This window comes from Diabrotica virgifera, chromosome 8, assembly GCF_917563875.1.
Source record: "Diabrotica virgifera virgifera chromosome 8, PGI_DIABVI_V3a".
NCBI classification, from domain to species: Eukaryota; Metazoa; Arthropoda; class Insecta; order Coleoptera; family Chrysomelidae; genus Diabrotica; species Diabrotica virgifera.
In genome coordinates, this window is record NC_065450.1 from 145,751,652 (window position 1) to 145,773,193 (window position 21,542).

The 21,542-nt window shown below is 35.0% G+C and overlaps 1 protein-coding gene across 1 annotated transcript in view; it reads right to left on the bottom strand.

Moving 5' to 3' along the window:
- LOC126889468 (putative leucine-rich repeat-containing protein DDB_G0290503) overlaps positions 1-21,542 on the bottom strand; it is a 136,345-nt gene that overhangs the window by 64,733 nt on the left and 50,070 nt on the right. The window lies entirely within an intron of this gene.

Consider the following 21,542-nt stretch of genomic DNA (forward strand, 5'->3'; position numbering starts at 1 on the left):
TTATTTGCATCAGAATTGACCTTTTTGACTTGTAAAAATGCAGTTTTCATAACAACTACTTATTGACGTCAAGCAATCAGTAAACCAAAACAAGATGTGTGAATCCAAATCAATAATTTTTGAAAATTACAAATACTTAGCTAAATTTTGACAAATAACAAAACTTATGTAAATAATAAATCTATTGTAAATAAATATTGTTAAATCTAAAATAAAATATTTGCTTTTTTAAGGGATTTAATTTCATTTCTTATTTTTTGTCATAAGAGGAAAATTAGTTCGTTTTGAATGTGAACACCTAAATAATAAGGCATATTTGATGGAGTCATTTTAATACTGATAATGTGGTCGGGTATTGTATCATTAACGGTTGCAATTGTCTCAATTAATTTCAAAAAGTTTCCAATTTGCTATTCTTTAAATTACAATTTCTTCTCTTAAATCTAACCATTCTGTTAGTACTAAAACTATAATCATAATATATTTATATTTTTATAATTTCCTTATAAAAATTTTTGGTTTTCCCTATTTTTAGGGAGGCTTGAGCCGCCCTTTTGAACTTGTTGGCCGGGTGCCCCGCACCCATGGTACAAAGACGCCAGGTACGATATTGCGCATGCGACTATCAGCTGATCGCGTTCTGTCGACGTCACAATGAGAGTAGCCGCTGTTGGAGTACATATGTTTATATGGGAGTTTTATCGATTTTTTACCTTTTGAGGAGATTTTTGTGAGATTTAAGTTGATTAGTAGGCTTGTTAGTGTGAAAGAATTATTATTTACCCCTTAATGTATTGTCTCCAAGATTAGTTTATTTAAAAACAACTGAAGGGTATCTTAAAATAAGTTTGTTGTAGTTTGTTATTCTGAGATGTTGATAGTTTAAAACTTATTGTTATACAGGGTGTAACGAAAATACAGGTCGTAAATTTAATCACATATTCTGGGACCAAAAATAGTTCGATTGAACCTAACTTACCTTAGTACAAATTTGCACATACAAAAAGTTACAGCTCTTTGAAGTTACAAAATGAAAATCGATTTTTTCGAATATATCGAAAACTATTAAAGATTTTTTATTGAAAATAGACATGTGGCATTTTTATGGCATTAGTATCTTAAGAAAAAATTATAGTGAAATTTAGACACCCCAAAAAGACTTTATGTGGGTTTTGTTCCTGTAATCCCCCCCAAACTTTTGTGTAAGTTCCAATTTAATTATTATTGTAGTACCATTAGTTAAACACACTGTTTTAAAAACTTTTTTGCCTCTTAGTACTTTTTCGAAAAGTCAGTTTTTATCGAGATATTTGTCAAATCCACCACATATTTGTATATGGTTAAGTACGATTATGGAGACTTAGTAATAATAGGAAAATTTATTTATAATTTACATTTTTAGGTATATTTTGAACCATATTAAAAAAGAAGCCAAATCTCGATAAAAGGTGGCTTGTCGAAAAATACAAAGAAGCAAAAAAGTTTTAAAAACACTGTGTTTAACTAATGGTATCGCAGTAATAGTTTAATTGGAACGGACACAACCATTTAGGGGGTTTAAAGGCACAACACCCCCATAAAATCTTTATGTAAACATATTAAAAAAGTGGCTGCAACTCGATAAAAACTGCCCTATCGAAAAAATACCAAGAGCCAAAAAAGTTTTAGAAATATTGAATTTAACTAATGGTATCACAATAATGATTTAATTGGAACGTACACAAAAGTTTGGGGGAGTTTAAGGGAACAAAACCCCCTTAAAATTTTTATGGGGTGCACAAATTTTACTATAATTTTTCTTTAAGATACTCCTGCCATGAGAATGCCACATGTCTATTTTCAATAAAAAATCTCTAAGAGTTTTTGATATATTCGAAAAAACCGATTTTCATTTTGTAACTTCAAAGGGCTGTAACTTTTTGTATGTGCATATTTGTACTAAGGTAAGTTAGGTTCGTTCGAACTATTTTTGGTCCCAGAATATGTGGTTTAATTTATGACCTGTATTTTTGTTACACCCTGTATAAAGTACACCTGTCTTAAAACTTTTGTAAATGGATGCCGTTAATAAATAAATAATGTACAAATTAGTTTTGAAATTTCATTCGGTAGACAAATTATTGAATTTTACAGAAATGATTGAAATTTAAATATGGATAACTATATAATTATGTATAATATTGATGATTTGATATACTATATAAATTATATCCAATGTTCTTAATTACAATTTACGCTATATTATATGTCGGTATATACCTACTCCATATTTTTCCTATGCTAAATAGTTCAAATTTCAAAATTGCTGTGGTATAATACGTATTTTATATTGAAGACCAAAGTAATAATTATTATTTATTCATCAAATTTTGCCCTATCGAAAAACAAAATTCTGACATAGATACGTAGCAGTTATCAATAGTTTCGACTGGACGTTATTAGATAAAAAATAAATATCATCTTACAGTGGCTCAACCCCGGCTGGGCATTGGGCAATAAAAAAGATACCTATTTAGATACTGCCACATGTATATACTTACTACCATTTTAGTCGAGAGAAATAAGACTTTTGTCGGGACACTTGAGCAGCCAGGTTGCAAATGGGTTTTTTGGGCACTATATACCTAATACATTATAAATACAAAAATGCCCCTTACAGTTCGGACGAGAAATTTAGTTATTAACAAATAAGGGTCAGAAATGGCAGTTTTTTCGTTTAAATCGCTACAGGTAAAAATAGGGTAAGTAAATCTTCCACTTACACGTGGATTGGCCAAGTCTCCGAAGGGGCCTAAAGAAACCCCCAGAAGAATTGGTGGTATTTTTTTAATATGCATCTTTTTAATAATAAAAATGCATCAACTGGATACTATATTTAATGATTTTAATGGGTCTGGACTTCGGTTAAAGTCAGGGAAAAATTATTTGCAAAGACTTATTGATTTGTCTGAAAATATTAAATGTGATTACAAAACCAAACACCTGTTTTTTCGGTCGGGCATGTATTTTAGGATTAAGAAATTAAACTTAACACTTAAAGAAAATATAAGAAATAAGAGAAAATTAAAGAAAATTGTAACTTAGTCTTGTGTTTTATTTGTTTTGTGATTTTGTTTCACACCATTAATAATCAATTATTTTCATATGTTTACGTGCAACTAAATGAAGACTCGATTCATAGGCGCCCATACATATGGGTAGGGGGGGTCGTGGCCCCCCATGGCTTTTCGGGTGCTTTAAACTATATATTGTCATCCAAAGTATACAAAACGTAATGTGCAACATCTTCAAGTCTAGATCCCCTACAAACAGGTCCGTTTTACCGAATAGGCACGGTAGGCACGTGCCTACGGCGCTAGGTTTTGGGGGGCGCAAAAAAAAAATTGCCGTGGTTGTATCAGCATGCCTCATTTATTGCGCCACTGCCGAAAGCCGACATCTGACCCAAATCACAGCCCGCCCGGCGCTCCGCGCTGTACTTAACGTGCCACTTGTGGCCGTGTGCCAGCCACACAGCCCGCCTCGCGCCCCCTTCCACCGCCACTGGTTGCTAGTCAACCACGCTCGGCCTCTCTCTCCGCCCGCACCCCGACCACCCTCCCCACTTCCTACCGTGGATTGATTACGCCTGTCACAACTTGAAAATCTGTAGTTGTTGTTGTTTCCTTTTTTGGATGATTTGTGACAACGTGTATCATTATGAATTGAAAGTATATTCTTTTGTCCTAGTCAATGTGATATCTGTAGGTGCTGAAGTGAAGACTGAAGACTGTGGTAGTGGTGTGGTTTAATATCGGTATAGTATAGTGTGACCACAGATAAAAGAAGTTCTTTTATCCATGTTGTGACCCTCTTAGTATTTTGAACAATATACTGTGAAACAAATTCTGTGATCAAGAAGAAGGGACAATTTATTTGCGCGTAAGTAAATTGAATAGAAGTAACACAGCAAATTGTGATCTAATTATATAAAGTAAAATACAAGCAATAAAACTCATTCCAAAGGTTATGCTCATATACAACATTATAATAATGTATTAATTTTATTGATAGGGCGGTTTTTTAATAAAGTCGTGTGTTATTGAGCTTCTCAAAGGAATCGTAATGAGTTCTTCAAAGCCAAGTGGTTCCGAGTTTCGTAAACGAGCGGCTGAAAAACACCAAAAAGAGCAAAATGTTTTGAAAAAGATCCCCAAAATATCCGGATTTTTCAAGGTTGCGCCAAAACCACAGATAAACCTACAAAATCCGTCTTCGTGTAATCCAGTAAAAAATGACCCCCTAAGAATTCTCATTCATCCATCAACGTCGGCCGCAGTAGATTCAACAACTGCAATCGCACACAGCATACCTAACTCAGAAAAAAACCTGGAAGTAGAACGCCCGAAAATCAAGCCTACGGACTCAGTTGAAGACCAATATAATTTTGAGACTAAAGAGAAAGACCCTATTCATTCTCCAACGTCGGCCGAATTAGATACAACTATTGCAATTGTGCACGAGCACGACAGTAACTCAAACTCAGACACAAACCTCGTAGTAGAAAGTGTGAAGCCCAAAGACCCAGTTGAAGACCAATACGATTTTGAGCTTGAAGACCCGGCATCATGGAATATCAAAAATGAATTCCTCAAATTTATTTTGAGGAAAAAGACCACATCTAATGTCACCAAACAAATTCAAAGTCAATACCAGGAAGAAGTGAAATATTGGCGAGAAATATTGACGAGAGTTGTGTCTGTTGTAAAATTTTTGTCGAGTAGAGGTCTCCCATTTAGAGGTGATAACCAAACGTTTGGATCTACATCAAACGGACTTTTTCTAGGCTGTCTTGAGCTGATAAGTGAATTTGATCCGTTTCTCGCCCAACACATAGCAACACATGGTAACAAAGGCAAAGGTAGTGTATCATACCTTTCGTCTGACATTTGCAATGAATTTATTGAGATTATGAGCAAAGAAGTACTGAAACAAATCTTGAATGAAATCAGGCAAGCTCGCTATTTCTCTTTAATCATAGACTCCACACCTGACGTGTCGCACACAGACCAATTGGCTGTAGTACTTCGGTATGTTTCATTGCCCAATGCTTGCGCCAACGAACGCCTGATACAACTCTTACCAAGTGTATGCCACAAATCTGGAAGTTTGGAAGAAGCAACCCTCAGTTTACTTGAGAAACTTGAGCTGGATATCGATAACTGTCGTGGACAAAGTTACGACAATGCATCAAACATGTCGGGCATATACTCAGGTCTTCAGGCAAGGATTACAAGCAAAAATGATCTTGCTGACTATGTACCATGTGCAGCCCACTCACTAAACCTTGCTGGGTGTTTTGCTGCCGAGAAGGCGTGTCCAGAAGCCACAATATTTTTTACATTCGTACAAGGGCTGTATGCTTTTTTCTCGGCATCCATTTACAGGTGGAACATCCTAAAAAGTCATATTGAAAAGATTAACGAAGGAAAATCAAAGAAAGATCAGAGAAAGCTAATGGTAAAACCCCTGAGTGACACAAGATGGTCTGCTAGGGCAGACGCCCTTCGAGCTTTAAAAATAAGTCGACATGAATTAAAAGATGCTCTTGAAGAGCTAAATGAAGACAATACTCAAACACCAGCAACACAATGCACAGCCGCTGGGTTTCTAAAAACACTTGGACATTTCCAAACCACGTTATTAACTGTGATCTGGGACGAAATTCTCGAGAGAGTTGATAAAACAAGTAAGACTCTTCAAAATCAAGATTTAGACCTATTTGGTGCCACAAAGGAACTTGAAACACTATCTTCGTTTTTGAGTGAAAAGAGAGATTTATTTGATGATTTCGAGTCCAAAGCATTGAAACTTGCAGAAAAAGAAGAAGCTGTATACGACAAAGTAAGAAAAAGAAAGTTATTGCCCGATGAAAAGGACAGAGGCATGGAAGAAACATCTTCTCGAGAAAGATTTCGCACTGGGGTGTTTATTGCCATTGTTGACAACATAGCTTCGCAGCTCAACAAAAGAAGGGAGGCCTATAAAAATCTCGACACAAGATTTAAGATCTTACAAAATCTAGAAGAGAAAAATTCCAATGAGGTGGCTTGTGAAGCTAAACTGTTAGGAGAAGTATACAAGAATGATATTGATGGGGAAGACTTTGCCCAGGAATTTAACCATTTCAAACAATACATGGTTTTGGAGAACCTTTCTAAGATCAAAGAAATGTACGACTACATAAAATCAAACAGATTAGAGAACACTTTCCCCAATTTGGAGGTTGCTCTCAGGATATTTCTAACCTTACCTGTGACGAACTGCACAGCTGAACGTAGCTTTTCAGCTTTGAAAAGAGTGAAGTCAGAAATTAGATCGTCGATGGTTGATGAAAAGCTTAATGGCTTATTGTTGCTGTGCACCCAAAACGACATTACTTTAAAATTAGACTACAAAAACATTATTGACGACTTTGCAACACGGAAAACCAGAAAAAAAGCTATTGTATGAATCTCTAGTCAGTCTAGTGGTAAGCCAACAAACCAAAAATAATCCAAAGAAAATGTGATTAAACGAATACTGTAAATAATTCAAATGTAAAGAAGGGAGGGTGGGTGGTCCGTGATGCCGTGAGGTACGTTACACGCATTCCCACCGGAGGCCAGTAGATACCTCACGGCTACCGGTTGCCAGTCCGGGACACGGCGGGTCCATAGGTGGTGGATAATGGGAAGGCTCTCGAAAAGAATCAGGATAATTTGTAAAGGAGAGTTAAGGGACATTAAGTCTAAAGTCCTCCCGAACCAAAACTGGCATTTCAGACTAAATCTAAATTTACGGGGTGTAGGCGCGTTATGGTAGGGCTGGTGGGGGGAAGGGGAGGGGCGTAATCAGCTGTAAGGGGTATAAAAATTCGTACTATTCTATTTCTCTCATTCTTTCTATGTATTGATTCCTTTCTATTTTTTTTCTTTTGGTCCACATGTTTATTTCTTCTATACCACATCTCGCTCGTATTTCCTCACTTCTTACTCTGTATTCTCTGTATTTTCTTGTTCTTACTTCTGTAATTTTCTTTCTGATTTTTTTATTCTGGTTCCTTGTTTATCCTTTACTTTTTGTATATTTATTTGTAGACCAGGAAGGATCTGTTTTTAGGTGGATGTGAGAGGTGGCATTCGGATTTTTGCTGATAAAGTTAGGTGACACCTTCAGTAATAATAATTGACTTAGCTCCTTCTTAAATATGCCCGGAACATTAATAAAAAAATAAAATATTTAAAAATATCAAAAAATTTCGTTTTTTTTTCTACTTTCTTTGCTTATAACTTTAAAAACGATTCATTTTGGAACAAAGTCGTATAGGAATAAAACAAAGATAATTAAATTTTCTATCAGATACGATTGGTTAAAAATGTCTTAATTTAACACCCTTGCTGCAAAATAGCAATAAATATAAAATGAGGGAGCAAAACAAGCCTGTCCTTACTCAATGTTTTTCCATCACTTAGGTTACACTTGGAACCTTCCTAATTAGCTTAGAAAATTTTTGTAATGTGCTAAAACCGTCCACCAAATTTCATTAAAATTGACTTACTAGATTTTGCATAATAATTTTGCAATCTAAACTTTTTTAAAAAAATTAAATTTTTTTAAAATCTTGCACAACAAAAGCTAGAACATACAAAGATTTGTAAATTTTTTTACATATAAAGAAGCACTCCACCTATCTAATGCACTTTACAGAATTGAAATCGGATTATTTAAGCAGCCTCATCAATGTTTTAAAGTTATAAACAGTTTTTTGGCTTATAAACAAATTAGTGCTGTGTCCAGGAGGGGGTGCTACGGCTCCTTTATTTAGATGGACTTACCCAAGTTTTTTTTATGTATTTTGACCCGTAGAACACGAATTTTTTGGGTAACAGTTGATTCGGATGTCGATAAGATTGTTATAAACAAAGAACTTGAGGAATTACATAACATCGATTTTTCGCAAAATAAAACATTTTTTTGTATTTCTTGGGTAATTTTAAGCAAAAAATGTTCTTACAAGTTTTTTCATAGGATGCATAGTTTTCGAGATAAACGCGGTGGAACGTTCAAAAAATCGAAAAATTGCAATTTTTGAACGAGAGTAACTTTTGATTAAAAAATAAAATAGCAATTCTGCTGACAGCATTTGAAAGTTTAAGTCAAATTATACCAGTTTTAATTAATTAATAATAATAATAATAACCTGTGGGAGTTTTTTGTTAGTTCTTCTATCAGGCGCGGCCCCCTGCGAATGGGGGATGCTTTCTGGGTATTCGTAGCGCCAATACCCAGAGAGTAGCAGGGATACTTGCCGTGGAACAAAAACTGACACCTGGCAGTAGGTATAAAATGCACACCCATGAGAATGGAGAGTTTAGCATCGCTGCCTGGGGATCGCCAGGGCACGTGACAGCATACGGGACGTCGGTGGCAGGGTGTTGAGGAGGCGGGCCCCTGTCATACAATCAGCTACAGCCCAACCACAACTACAAGCGAGCCAAACAACAACAAGAGCTCCACCCGCCGAAGGTGCTGCGCTGGATCATCAGCCGGCGCTCACTCAAGACTCAAGCGGGACGACCGAGGCAGCGCATAAAATGGACTGTGTCCATTAATGAAAAAATTTTGCGCTTCTATTACAAGGTGATAAACCTCGGTCAAGAAACAATAGGCTACCGACAACAGCTGCATGCCGAATTTTGCAGGTCATACCCAGATATTCAAGTATCGGAGAAAAGAGTATCAGATCAATACCGGGTAATCATAAGGAACAACTTTATCTCAGAGACTAGACGCAATTCGATCAAAAGCGAAGTCGAACGGGAGATTAATAACCAAGAACAAGTTTTAGATCAAGTCCCTAATGAAATCCTCGATGAGCAGATTCCTGGGATTCCCATGCCAGAAACTCAACCTGATAATACACAGCAGGAAAACAACGAGTTGCGCGATAGTCTAGTAAACGAAATGGCTCGTGCCGTACAAGAGTTTAATGGAACAAACTCACTTAGCAGACCACCTCTACCACGAATAAACTCTTGTAAGAAACTAGGTGCGCTGTTACAAATTGTGAACACTGAAGTCTTACCCAACTATGTCGTAGAAGCTCACACGTTAGAATATTTGCATATGCTAATCTACTGTGCAGCAACAGCAATTGCTAATGTAATGGGTGTTAAAATCAGAACACGACGGGGTACTAATAACGAAAGAACTGGTAACAGAATTGCACCCTGGGAAGAAAAAAGACTGCTCGGAAAGATCGAATTACTACGTAAGGATATTGGTATAGTCACAGAATACATACGAGGTGTAACAAGTAGAAAAGTCATCACGAGAGCTAAAGAAATAATGCTGACTACCGCAAGACACTCAAGATATTATCCAGAAAACAACACAGCCCATCAGTGTCTGGATACATTAAAACAAAAGCTCTCCGTTTATTCAGGACGACTAAGGAGGTACAAAGTTAGTAACCGCAAGAGCGACAATGTGTATTGGGATACACTGCATCTCAGTAATCATCTTATTAAGACAAATTCTTTAATAATTAAATGCCCTTGGTAAAAACAAATACGTTTGTTTTTAATAAATACGATTGACCTACATTACCACATCAATGCATGCGGTTTTGATACAAGGTCAGTTTGAAATAATAATTAGTATATGTTATTTATAATCTAGTCTATTCAGCAGTTTTAGTATCACTCTCACTTTTGTTTATATAAAAACAAAAAACACGGCAATCCACTTTTAGATATACTTTCACGGAGAAAAGATTAGTCAATTGGTAGTTGAGATCCCAGCGGGTAACATCGCATCGATTAAATATTATACCACCAGCTACTTACCGTTAATACTCCAACGTACAAATAAATGTATTCACTGTGAGTATTATTTACTTCATCAACCCTTATGGTCGGGGGGTAACCACCCCTTAATTATCTGAGGTGGCTCAGAAGCCAGGAGCCACCATATGGCGATCCTGCCAGGATGGGAGGAAAGTCGTCCAAGGATGAGGTCCGGGAGAATGGAGTGGTGAACAGTAATTTCATCGTTAAAAACAAGGACGTCAAACTGGACACTAAGCTGAAGGTACTGCTCTATATTATCACGGCAGTTCTGATCCTGAAACTGGCATGGTCACTATGGAAAGCACACCGGAGGAACCTCAAGAGGGACATTCATCGAGGACTGGCAAGATCAACAGCGAACATTGACGTGTAAAAGTGGTAAGTCCATATTAGCTATTCTTATGGTATTTCCACGATATTACTCCTGATTCGTAATTTAAGATACACATAATTTAAGTTTTACCTATTTTTATCTACCTATTCTATTTTAATTACCTTATTGGTATTATAAGGAATTTTTTTTTACAAATATTATGGTTATTTATAGGACGTAATGATACATCTTTATATGATTTTTATATATTTACTAGCATATATTTTTATCGTACCGACTTTTTATCCATTAATTTGATTTATCTACTGATTTTTATGGTGATTTATATTGATTGATATAATGATTTTTTTATTGCAATTTACTATATTTTTAATATTTTTGACATAATGTTTTATATACATATATATTTACTATACCTCGTAAGACTGTCAAATTTATGCGTTCGTTACGGGTACAGGAATAAGGAAAATTATGAATAAATGAGTAGCAACAAAGTTACTTGGGAAGACTTCGTCAAAATAGTTGAGGAGATTACGCAAGAAGTAGTAAGACAAAGTAGAAGGGTCTTGAAGAAGAAAGTACCTAAATCTAAGGATATACAAGAAGAAGTAACGACACAGTTAATTAAATTGTATAACAAATTCACACACTTAACGAAGAAAAATTGGGAAGCGCTATCGGACAAACAAAGAGAAGCGTGCAACAAATATTTTGGAAGAATCAGAGACAAGGTTATACGCTCATTTCAAGCTGTAAACTTAAGAACAGTAGTTTCAAGTTCAATACACCAACCAATCGACAAGGAAATAGAGGAAGAACAAAGCGACGAAGAAGTAGAAGAGGAAAAAAGTGACGAGGAGATAGAGGAAAAAATTGACGAGGAAATAGAAGAGGGAAAAAGCGACATAAAACAAGATATAAAAATTTTAAACATGGTTCTGACAATTAACGAATTTTTGAATATTGCAAGCAAGGTATTGCCCAATGAGTTTGATGGAAGCGCAGGTAAACTACAACCATTTCTAGACGCATTAGAGTTACTTGGAAAAATAGCAGAAGGACATGAAGAAACAGCGATAACATTAATAAAAACAAGATTGACTAATAAGGCTAGAAACCTGATAATCACAGAGGATACGATCCCACTTATAGCAGCGGCACCGAAGAAAGAATTAAGAGGCGACAATCCGAAAACGATAATAGACAAGTTAGCAAAGAAAAGGCAAGGAAGCAAAGATGCAGCAGTGTACGCATCCGAAGTAGAGGAATTAGCGGAACAGTTGAAGGTAGCATACATAGCGGAAGGAATGCCATTGGAGCTAGCGAAAAAATACACAACGGAAACAGTTGTAGCAACAATGAAACGAAATGTTAACACGGATAGAGCTAAGTTAATACTGGAGGCAGGTAATTTCACAACACCGCAGGAAGTAGTATCCAAATTTCTATCGATTGATACGACAGAGGAGAACACACAGGGAAGCGTATTCAATTATAGGACTAATTATGAAAATAGGAGAGGACAGCAGCAATACAGAAGAGGATACCATAACAAATACGATAGAGGAAGAAGAAATAACTTCGGACAACGGAATGAAGGAGAAGCAACAGAAAACCAACGAAATTATTCGAACAGAGGATATAGACAATTTAACAACCAAACGTACAGAGGGAACCAGAGAGGAAGAAGTAACAGAAACGTAAGATTACTTGAGTTAGAAGACAGCCAAGAGGAACCAGAAAACCAGCAGTTGGGGTTTTGAATGAATGAAACAAGGAAAGTACACAGTCAGAAGTGGAATATAATATTTACAACTTCGACTTAAACCTAACGAATTTTGTACGAATGAAAACAGGAATCTTAGAAAACACAAATACCTTTATCATAGACACAGGAGCTGATATTTCAATACTGAAATGTTCACAAGATTTTATGAAGGAACACGTGAAACCAAACACAAAGGCGAAAATAAAAGGAGTAACTAAAGGAGAATTACAAACAATGGGAGAAGTTGAAACAACGCTAGAAGTAAAAGGATCTCGATTTGAGCATATCTTTCAATTAGTTGAACCTAGCTTTCCTATTCCAAGCGACGGAATCATTGGGAGAGACTTTATTTCAAACTTTCAATGCATACTAGACTACGCTAACCTTAAAATGCACATTAAAGAGGACAATGATTGTTACATTAGTACGAACATTTTGGATAATATAGACAATGACACGATAATAATACCGCCCAGATGTGAAATTTATAGAGTCGTAAAAATTTTTCAAACGCTGAAGAATGACAGGATAGTGGAACAACAGGAAATACAACCAGGAATATTCATAGCGAGAGCAATTATTTCAAGTAATAATCCGTACATCAAAATTTTAAACACAACCTACGAAACAGTAAAAGTAGAGACAAACGCAATCAAAACATTAGACATTAAATTATTCAACATATATAGACTGATCAACGACAGCAAGGATAGGAAAAAGGAATTACGGGAATAATTGAAGTTAGACATTCCAGAATACATACGCGATAAGTTAGTATCTTTATATGAAGATTATTCAGATATATTCGCCCTAAGGCATGACATGCTAACATGTAACAACTTCAACGAGCAGAAAATGAGAGTTAAAGACCAAACTCCGGTATATATTAAAAACTATAGGACACCTCATGCACAAACAGAGGAATTAAACCGACAAGTACAAAAACTGAGAGACCAAGGAATAATAGAACCGTCCACATCAGAATACAACAGCCCAGTAGTGCTGGTACCGAAAAAAGCGATAGATGGAAATAAAGCATGTAGATTATGCATAGATTTTAGACAACTGAACAAGAAAATAGTCACTGACAAATTTCCTTTACCAAGGATAGGCTCGATACTAGATCAACTAGGAAGAGCAAAATGGTTTTCAGTTATAGACTTAATGTCAGGTTTTCACCAGATACCATTAGAAAAATCATCGAGAAAATACACATCGTTTAGCACAGAAAATGGAGCATTTCAATTTACCAGATTACCTTTTGGATTAAATGTAAGCCCAAATAGCTTTTCAAGGATGATGTCAATAGCATTTTCAGGATTAACACCAGACAAAGCATTTCTTTACATGGATGATATAGTAGTGTAATAGGAATATCCGAAAAACATCACCTAGACAACCTGAAAAAGACATTCGAGACATGTCGAAAATTCAATTTGAAACTTAACCCAGGAAAATGTCAATTTTTTAGAAGAGAAGTAACATATTTAAGACATGATCTTTCTCAGGAAGGAGTATCACCAGACAAAGCGAAATATGCAACGATCGAACAATACCCGACACCTAAGACAGCGGAAGAAACAAAAAGATTCGTAGCATTTTGTAACTATTACAGACGTTTTATTCAAAATTTTGCTGAAATATGCAGACCACTCAACAGATTATCAAGAAAAGGAGTAGAATTTTTTTGGTCAGAAGAATGTGAAAAAGCATTCAATAAGCTTAAATCATCTCTGATGAAGCCACCGATCCTAAAATATCCAGATTTCAATAAACAATTCATCCTAACAACAGACGCATCCAACGAGAGTTGTTCAGCAATTTTAAGTCAAGATTATAACGGAATAGACCTACCAATAGCATACGCATCAAGAAGTTTCAATAAAGGAGAATGTAATAAACCTATAATCGTTAAGGAATTACTAGCGATTCATTGGGGAATTAATCATTTCAAATGTTATTTATATGGAGCACCAACATTTTTAGTAAAAACGGATCATAAACCACTATCACATTTATATGCAATGAAAGAACCAACTTCGAAACTTACAAGAATCAGATTAGATTTAGAGGAATACGATTTCAAAATAGAATACATAACAGGGAAAAATAACTACGCAGACAGCCTTTCAAGAATAACATTACATCAACTAAAGAACCTATACATACACAATACCCATATATTAGCTATAACACGAGCTAAAGCAAGAGAAAAGAAGGAAGAAGCAAGGCAAACGAAGGCAGAAAGTGAACTTACACTACAGCCAGAAGCCCCCAAACAGACAGTAAGAAAGGTACTAAATAATTTAGAGGCGGATAGACTACCAATTTTGTCTTTTGGAGCAGAACTAATCTCACCAACACTGAGCATTAGGGTCAAAAACAAAATAAAGTGCAGCAAGAGCATAGCCACGGGATGCAATCATTTTGATTTAAACCAAATGTTGGCACAGCTTATAAGCTGGCGGTAGAGAATGCAGTACGTAAAGTAAAAATATACGTAAACGATATTATTTTTAAAGTGTGCACAATTGAGGAATTTATTAAACAAGGAAACGAAATATTGAAGAATGTAGAAATATACATATGTGAAGTACCAGAAACAATAGAAGATGACAAAGAAAAACACAGATTAATAGAAGAATACCATAACCACCCGATGTTTGGAGGACACGTAGGAAATAATAGACTAATAAAGAAGCTAAAAGCAAGATTTAGATGGAAAAATTTGGAAAAAGACGTAAGAAAATATGTTAAACAATGTCATAAATGTCAAATTAACAAACCGAAAAGAACACATGTCGAAGAATTCGTGATATCGGACACTTCTTCCAAACCATGGGACATAGTATACATAGATACGATAGGTCCATTCACTAAAAGTAACGAAGGTAATAGATACTGTATAACAATGTTATGTGAGCTTACGAAATACGCGGTCAGTATACCCGTGTGCAATAAAGAAGCAGAGACAATAGCCCGAGGAATTTTTGATCATTTTATACCAACATACGGACTCATGAAGCAAATAAGAACAGAGCAAGGCACAGAATATAAAAATGAAGTAATGCAGGAACTAACAAAGCTACTTAAAATAGAGCACAACTTCTCAACTGCATACCATCCACAGTCCATTGGAAGTTGCGAAAAACTGCACAGAACATTAAACGAGTACGTAAGAGCATTCATAGACGAAGACAGAGAAAATTGGGATGTGTGTTGCAGGATGTTCACATACTGCTACAATACAACCCCTAACGCGTATCATGGTTACACACCGTTTGATCTGTTATATGGCAGGAAGACCTTACACAGGAGATTCAACCATGTTACAATATAGATGCTTACTACAATGAGCTACGCTACAAACTACAAAGAGCACACGAGAGAGCTAGAACCTTCTTACTAAAACACAAAAAAGAGCGACAAGAAAATAACAAGCTCAAAGCAACACCACAACACTTCGAAATAGGAGACCTAGTCCTGGTAAAAAGGGAAGAGAATGGTAAGTTTGATAGTGTTTATGTAGGCCCCTTCACAATAACAGAGGTAAATAATGTTAATTGTAAGATCAGATTGGAAAACAATAAAATCAGGGAAATACGTAAGAATAGATTATATGCTTACAATCCGAGAACACAGTGAGTGACAAGTGGAACGGGAACAATGTTGATAACGAACATTTTTAATTTTTGTACTTAACTATTATTTATAGAAAAAAATGTACATATTGTATTTATTAGAACGCAGTAAGTAAGCAATTGGTGGTATTATTAGAAAATTTTCTTCCTTTTCCGTAGTCAGAAAATTTTCGGAAGGAAAGGAATATGTATTGGGATACACTGCATCTCAGTAATCATCTTATTAAGACAAATTCTTTAATAATTAAATGCCCTTGGTAAAAACAAATACGTTTGTTTTTAATAAATACGATTGACCTACATTACCACATCAATGCATGCGGTTTTGATACAAGGTCAGTTTGAAATAATAATTAGTATATGTTATTTATAATCTAGTCTATTCAGCAGTTTTAGTATCACTCTCACTTTTGTTTATATAAAAACAAAAAACACGGAAATCCACTTTTAGATATACTTTCACGGAGAAAAGATTAGTCAATTGGTAGTTGAGATCCCAGCGGGTAACATCGCATCGATTAAATATTATACCACCAGCTAGTTACCGTTAATACTCCAACGTACAAATAAATGTATTCACTGTGAGTAATATTTACTTCATCAACCCTTATGGTCGGGGGGTAACCATCCCTTAATTATCTGAGGTGGCTCAGAAGCCAGGAGCCACCTCTTTTTGAAAGTTCTGAAAAGGCGTTCTATCGAAAACTCAATTCCACTGTAGAACGTGTCGATAAGACTTACCCAAGCCAAGAAGAAATTCATGAGTTTTGGGGAAATCAACTTTCCACGCCAGCTGCTCTTAACAACAATGCTGGATGGATAGAAGATACGACACAGAACTGCCAACACTACATTACTACCCTTTACGAACCCTTCACTACTGAAGAAGTCTCAAATACCATCAAAGAGCTTCATAACTGGAAATCTCCTGGACCAGACGGAGTTCAAAACTTTTGGGTCAAGAAGTTTTGGAGTGTTCATGAATGCTTATCAACAGTAATTAATCATGTTATGTCTAATCCGCAGGATATACCATCATTCCTAACTCAGGGAACCACTTATTTAATTCCGAAGGATCAAAATAACATCAAAGATCCAGCCAAATACCGCCCAATTACTTGTCTTCCAACTTTGTATAAATTGGTCACATCCTGTGTAGCCCGGCGTATCTACTCAACAGAAAGGATGCGCTAAGGGTTCCATGGGTTGCAAAGAACAACTCATCATCGACTCAGTCATTTCTAACCAGGCATATTCCAAAAAGAGGAATCTTTTTACTGCCTTCATTGATTACAAGAAGGCCTTGGATTCAGTGCCGCATGAATGGCTTATAGTAGGGCTTCCAATCTCGGTATTGCGGGATGCCGCGTCATTTTCCAATCCCGCATGATGCGGGATTACAGGCGCGGGATCCGCGGGACTGAAAAAAAGCATACATTTGACCTCTCGCCAGCGTGATCTCTCGGTGACTGTGACGTCTGTAATACTATATACGTCCGGTAATACTATATTATTTATCTATGGACGTCTGTGACTAATAGCCTCTCTGGACTCTGGTGCTCGGAATTGGCGGGGTGAGGAGAGGTGTAAGTGTAAACGGACGAGTGTCGGTGTGTCATTGATCATGATCAAGTAGTTTAAAAGTAGACTAAACGGATTCATCTGCGTGAAATATTCTTGGTAGCTCAAGTTATTGACTGTTTCGTATTTTCGTGTGAAGTTTATTGTTACATTGATACTATAATTAAGCATAAAAATGTCACGTCCAGTGTAATATAGTGCCTTTTCTTGTAATTCTTATGTTTGGAAGAATTTCCTCAAATCTGATGATGGGTTAACGGCAAAATATAAAATGTGCAATAGAATACTTAAAACCACTGCTAGATCAACCAAAGGATTACAAGTGCAAGCAGAAGGAATAAGGGGACCCAATTGGCACGGCACGGTCAATGACCTGTCATTGCCATTAGTCAAGACCGAAACCATATATGACGTTATGACGTCATATATGACGTTATGACGTCACACTACCTTATACTTTTAATGTCAATCCTTTTTGTAATTTTTATTAACCGCGCAGTCTCGCAATTTTTTTTAATTAATTAAATTTTTAAATTAAAGAAAAAATCATTCCTTCGCAGGGATTGAACCCGTATACCACTCGTTTGCGGGCACAAGCGTTAGCACTGCTCCACCGAGACAATCTCTTCACGTTTTCATTAATTGATCCCTTTCGGAGCGATCATAAATAATATGTATGATGAATAATTCTTGAAGTAGGTATGTGCAGATTTCAGTAGAAAGGTTACTGTATTTTTATTAATAGGTTCTGTTAGATTTGCGAAGAGTCTGATTGATTTGCAAAGAGTAATAATTATTGTTAATCAAATTTCTCATAACAGTTTATAGCAAAGTAGAAAGTAAAAATGTAGAAATACATAATATCTTAATTATGCATATACCTAAGAAGAAGAAATTTTCATAGGCATTACAGAAAATTTAAAGTTAAATACTGTGTTAATTAGTGTATAAAAACTATTTTCTCTGTTTAACAGTTTTTACGAAATTTGTATTTCCTCAACTCAAAACCTGATCGATACAGAACTCCACAGAATATTCACTACACAGGTCTCTGCTAATACACTGCTAAACATAGAGATCCAATCTGATAAAACGTAACGTTCGTGTTGTTTAACCTAAGCCTTATATATTGTTAAATACGAGGACACACAAAAAATGCCATCATGTCAAAGATGCCCTCAGCTTATGGCAACCACTGTTAGGCATAGATCTTCTCATCACGTCTACTACTATACACAGATCAAATGTATACTTTCATATTATTGAAGAATAATGACTAAGTTCGTGTGAATTATGTACATATTTTCTCTTATATAGAATATTATGATATGCCTATGAAAATTAACGTCTGAAGATTTGATGCAAACTATTGAACTAAATAAAAGAGTTTAAAAAAACAATTAGATACAACAACTATGAGTCCAATATTCAAACACTTGTTTTATTTTCTAACTTCAATTAAATCATGTATTACTGAAAGAGGCGTATCTATAATATATTTCTTTAATTTATTTTTAAATTGTTTTATATTCTTAACATTCTGAAATTTATGGGTAAAACGTTAAAGGACCTAGGTCCTAGGTAAGTGAAACAACGCTGTCCAATTGTTTTTTCACTTTTCGGGGGTATCGCTTTATTTCTGTTTCTGTTGGAGTATTCATGCAAGGGAAACTGTAGTGTTTCTCTATTTTTATATTGATATACAGTAACCGCTTTAAAATCAAGCTACCTAATATCAAAAATATTGGTTTCCTTGTATAATAATTCAGTGCAGTAAAGCTTGGGTTTGCGATAAATTGAGTTTAAAATTTTTCTTTGGACGACATTTAGTTGTTCCAAATGACTGCCATACGCCCCGCTCCACCCAAGAATCCCATAGCATAATCTAGATTCTACTAAGGCAAAGTACATAGTTTTTAAAAGGCGCTGTTCTAAAATATTGCTAAGTATTTAAATTTATAGAGTAAACTTCAAAGGTTTTTTGTCACATTTGCAATATTTAGGTTCCATTTTAAATGACTATCAATTGTAATTCCCAAATACTTTACAGAATGAGCAGACAGAATATGTTGATCCTTATGTCCTTCATTGGATATTATTAGTGTTTCGTAGTTAGGCAGACTTGTTTTGTAAGATCCAAAAGGCAAAAAGAAAGTTTTTGTGAAGTTAACAGTTAGTTGTTTGGGTGCAAACCAATCAAAACAATTTTTTAAATCTTCTTCAGCCAATAATTTTAGATTCTCCCAATTATCTGCAGTATACAGTACAGCTGTCATCTGCATAACTAATAATTTTACCTTTTAATTGCATTAACAATAAATTATTAACATAAATTATAAACAACAATGGACCAAGAATAGTTCCTTGCGGAACACCGTACTTCACCACGTTTCCCTCACTCACACTTTCATTAATTTTTACCCTTTGTACCCTATTGTCTAGGTAACTTTCAAAAAATCTTAATACGTAGCCTCTGAAACCTACATCAGCCAAAGTTTCCAAGAGTTGCTTATGGCTTACTGTGTCGAAATCTTTAGTCAAGTCTAAAAATACACATAATGTGGGTTTACCTCTATCAACTGAATCATAAATGCAACCCATTAGTGAAGCAATTGCATCATCTGTACCTCTACCTTCAACAAAGCCAAATTGATTATTAGATATGATTTTATGTAGGTCTAAAAATTTTAGCATCCCAGTTTAAATCACTTTTTCCATAATTTTTGCAAGGCTAGTGATTTTTTCTGATATTTCAAGATATTTCCTGATTTATATACAGGTTTGATAATTGCGTCTTTAAATTCTGTTGGACATTTTTCATTTTCTATAATTTTATTTAATAAATATGTTAAAGGGGATAAAGTTGCTCCTGAAACTTCTTTTAATATTTCTGCCTTTAACAAATCAGGTCCGGGAGCTTTATTCAACTTAAGGGATTGAATAATCGCAATCGCTATAACTTCACCTTCAGTTATTGGATCAAAAAATCACTTTGAGCGACTGAGATTCTATTCGGATTATTGGATGGCGGTTTTTTTTATATTGTTAGCCAGTTTTTCACCAATAGTTTAAAAAGTAATTATTAAAGGTATTAGCGATATCCAAATCAGAGTTCATAATCCGGTCACCCTCTACTAACTGTTTAACGCCTACAGAATTTACCTCAGTTTGGGTCAGTTCACGAATAACCTTCCACGTATTTCTACTATCGGGTTTATTAGTAATTACGTTTTTAAAATATTCTGCCTTAGTATTTTTTATTAAATTTGTCAAAAAATTTTTGTAATCTTTGTATTCTTGTTTAAGAATTTCATTATGTGGATTTTGGATCATTTTTTTATAATTTATTTTTTGTGTCTATTGATTTTATTATGCCAGACGTTATCCATTCTTTCCGTTTAACTTCATTCCGTTTTATTTTTTTACATAAGTAGATTCTTTTATTTTCTTTTGAAGAGTTGTTACAATTTTAGTTGCAATATCTTGTACGTCACTTAAAAGGAAAATTTCGCTCCAATCATAATTTCTTAGTATTTCTCTTAATTTGCTTTAATTAATGTAACTATTTTTAAATTTAATAATATGTTTTTTACAAATAATGTTCATGTTAATATTTAGTTCTCCTATTGTACAGATGTAATAATGAAAGGAGAACAAATATCTTCAATAGACTCTTTAGTGGATTTAACAAACATATGATCTATACAGCTACCTCCTGATTTATTTGGTTTCGTTATTTTGTTTATTAATGAATGAAAATTATATTCGGACAGTAAATTTAAATAAGTGTAGAATTGTAAATATTTTACCTTATATTTTAAATTCCCCTGTATATAATTTTTCTTAATATTATTACGAAAACGAAATCAGAGTCTCACACATATGGACCTACGTTGGCCCAGATGGGTGGAACGGATTGGGGATTACGACGGTAGCGGACTACTTTTAACTTTATAAGTAAGAATAACATTCGCTACTGTGAACCAAATTTTATTACTAATAGGGATCGAAATTTATTGCAGTAGAATTTTAATAGTTTCGGATTTTAAGCAGGAAGAGGGGAAGACAGGAGACTGTTTTGGTTAGAGTGGCAGTCGATTTTATGATGAGAACGGCGACAGTCGTGTTCTTGGGGATAAGACGTAAAATTACGCTTTTAGACGCAATTACTTATAGTCTAAATACATTTCTTTTTGTAAGAACAAGAACTCGTAAAATTTTAGTCGCAATTACACAAACACTTTTACATTTCGTCAATTTAATAGTATCAATAATTTAGTTATCTATTTTATTAATTAAAACTGTTAAAAATCAAACGGACTTTTATTACGATTGTCTTTAAAGAA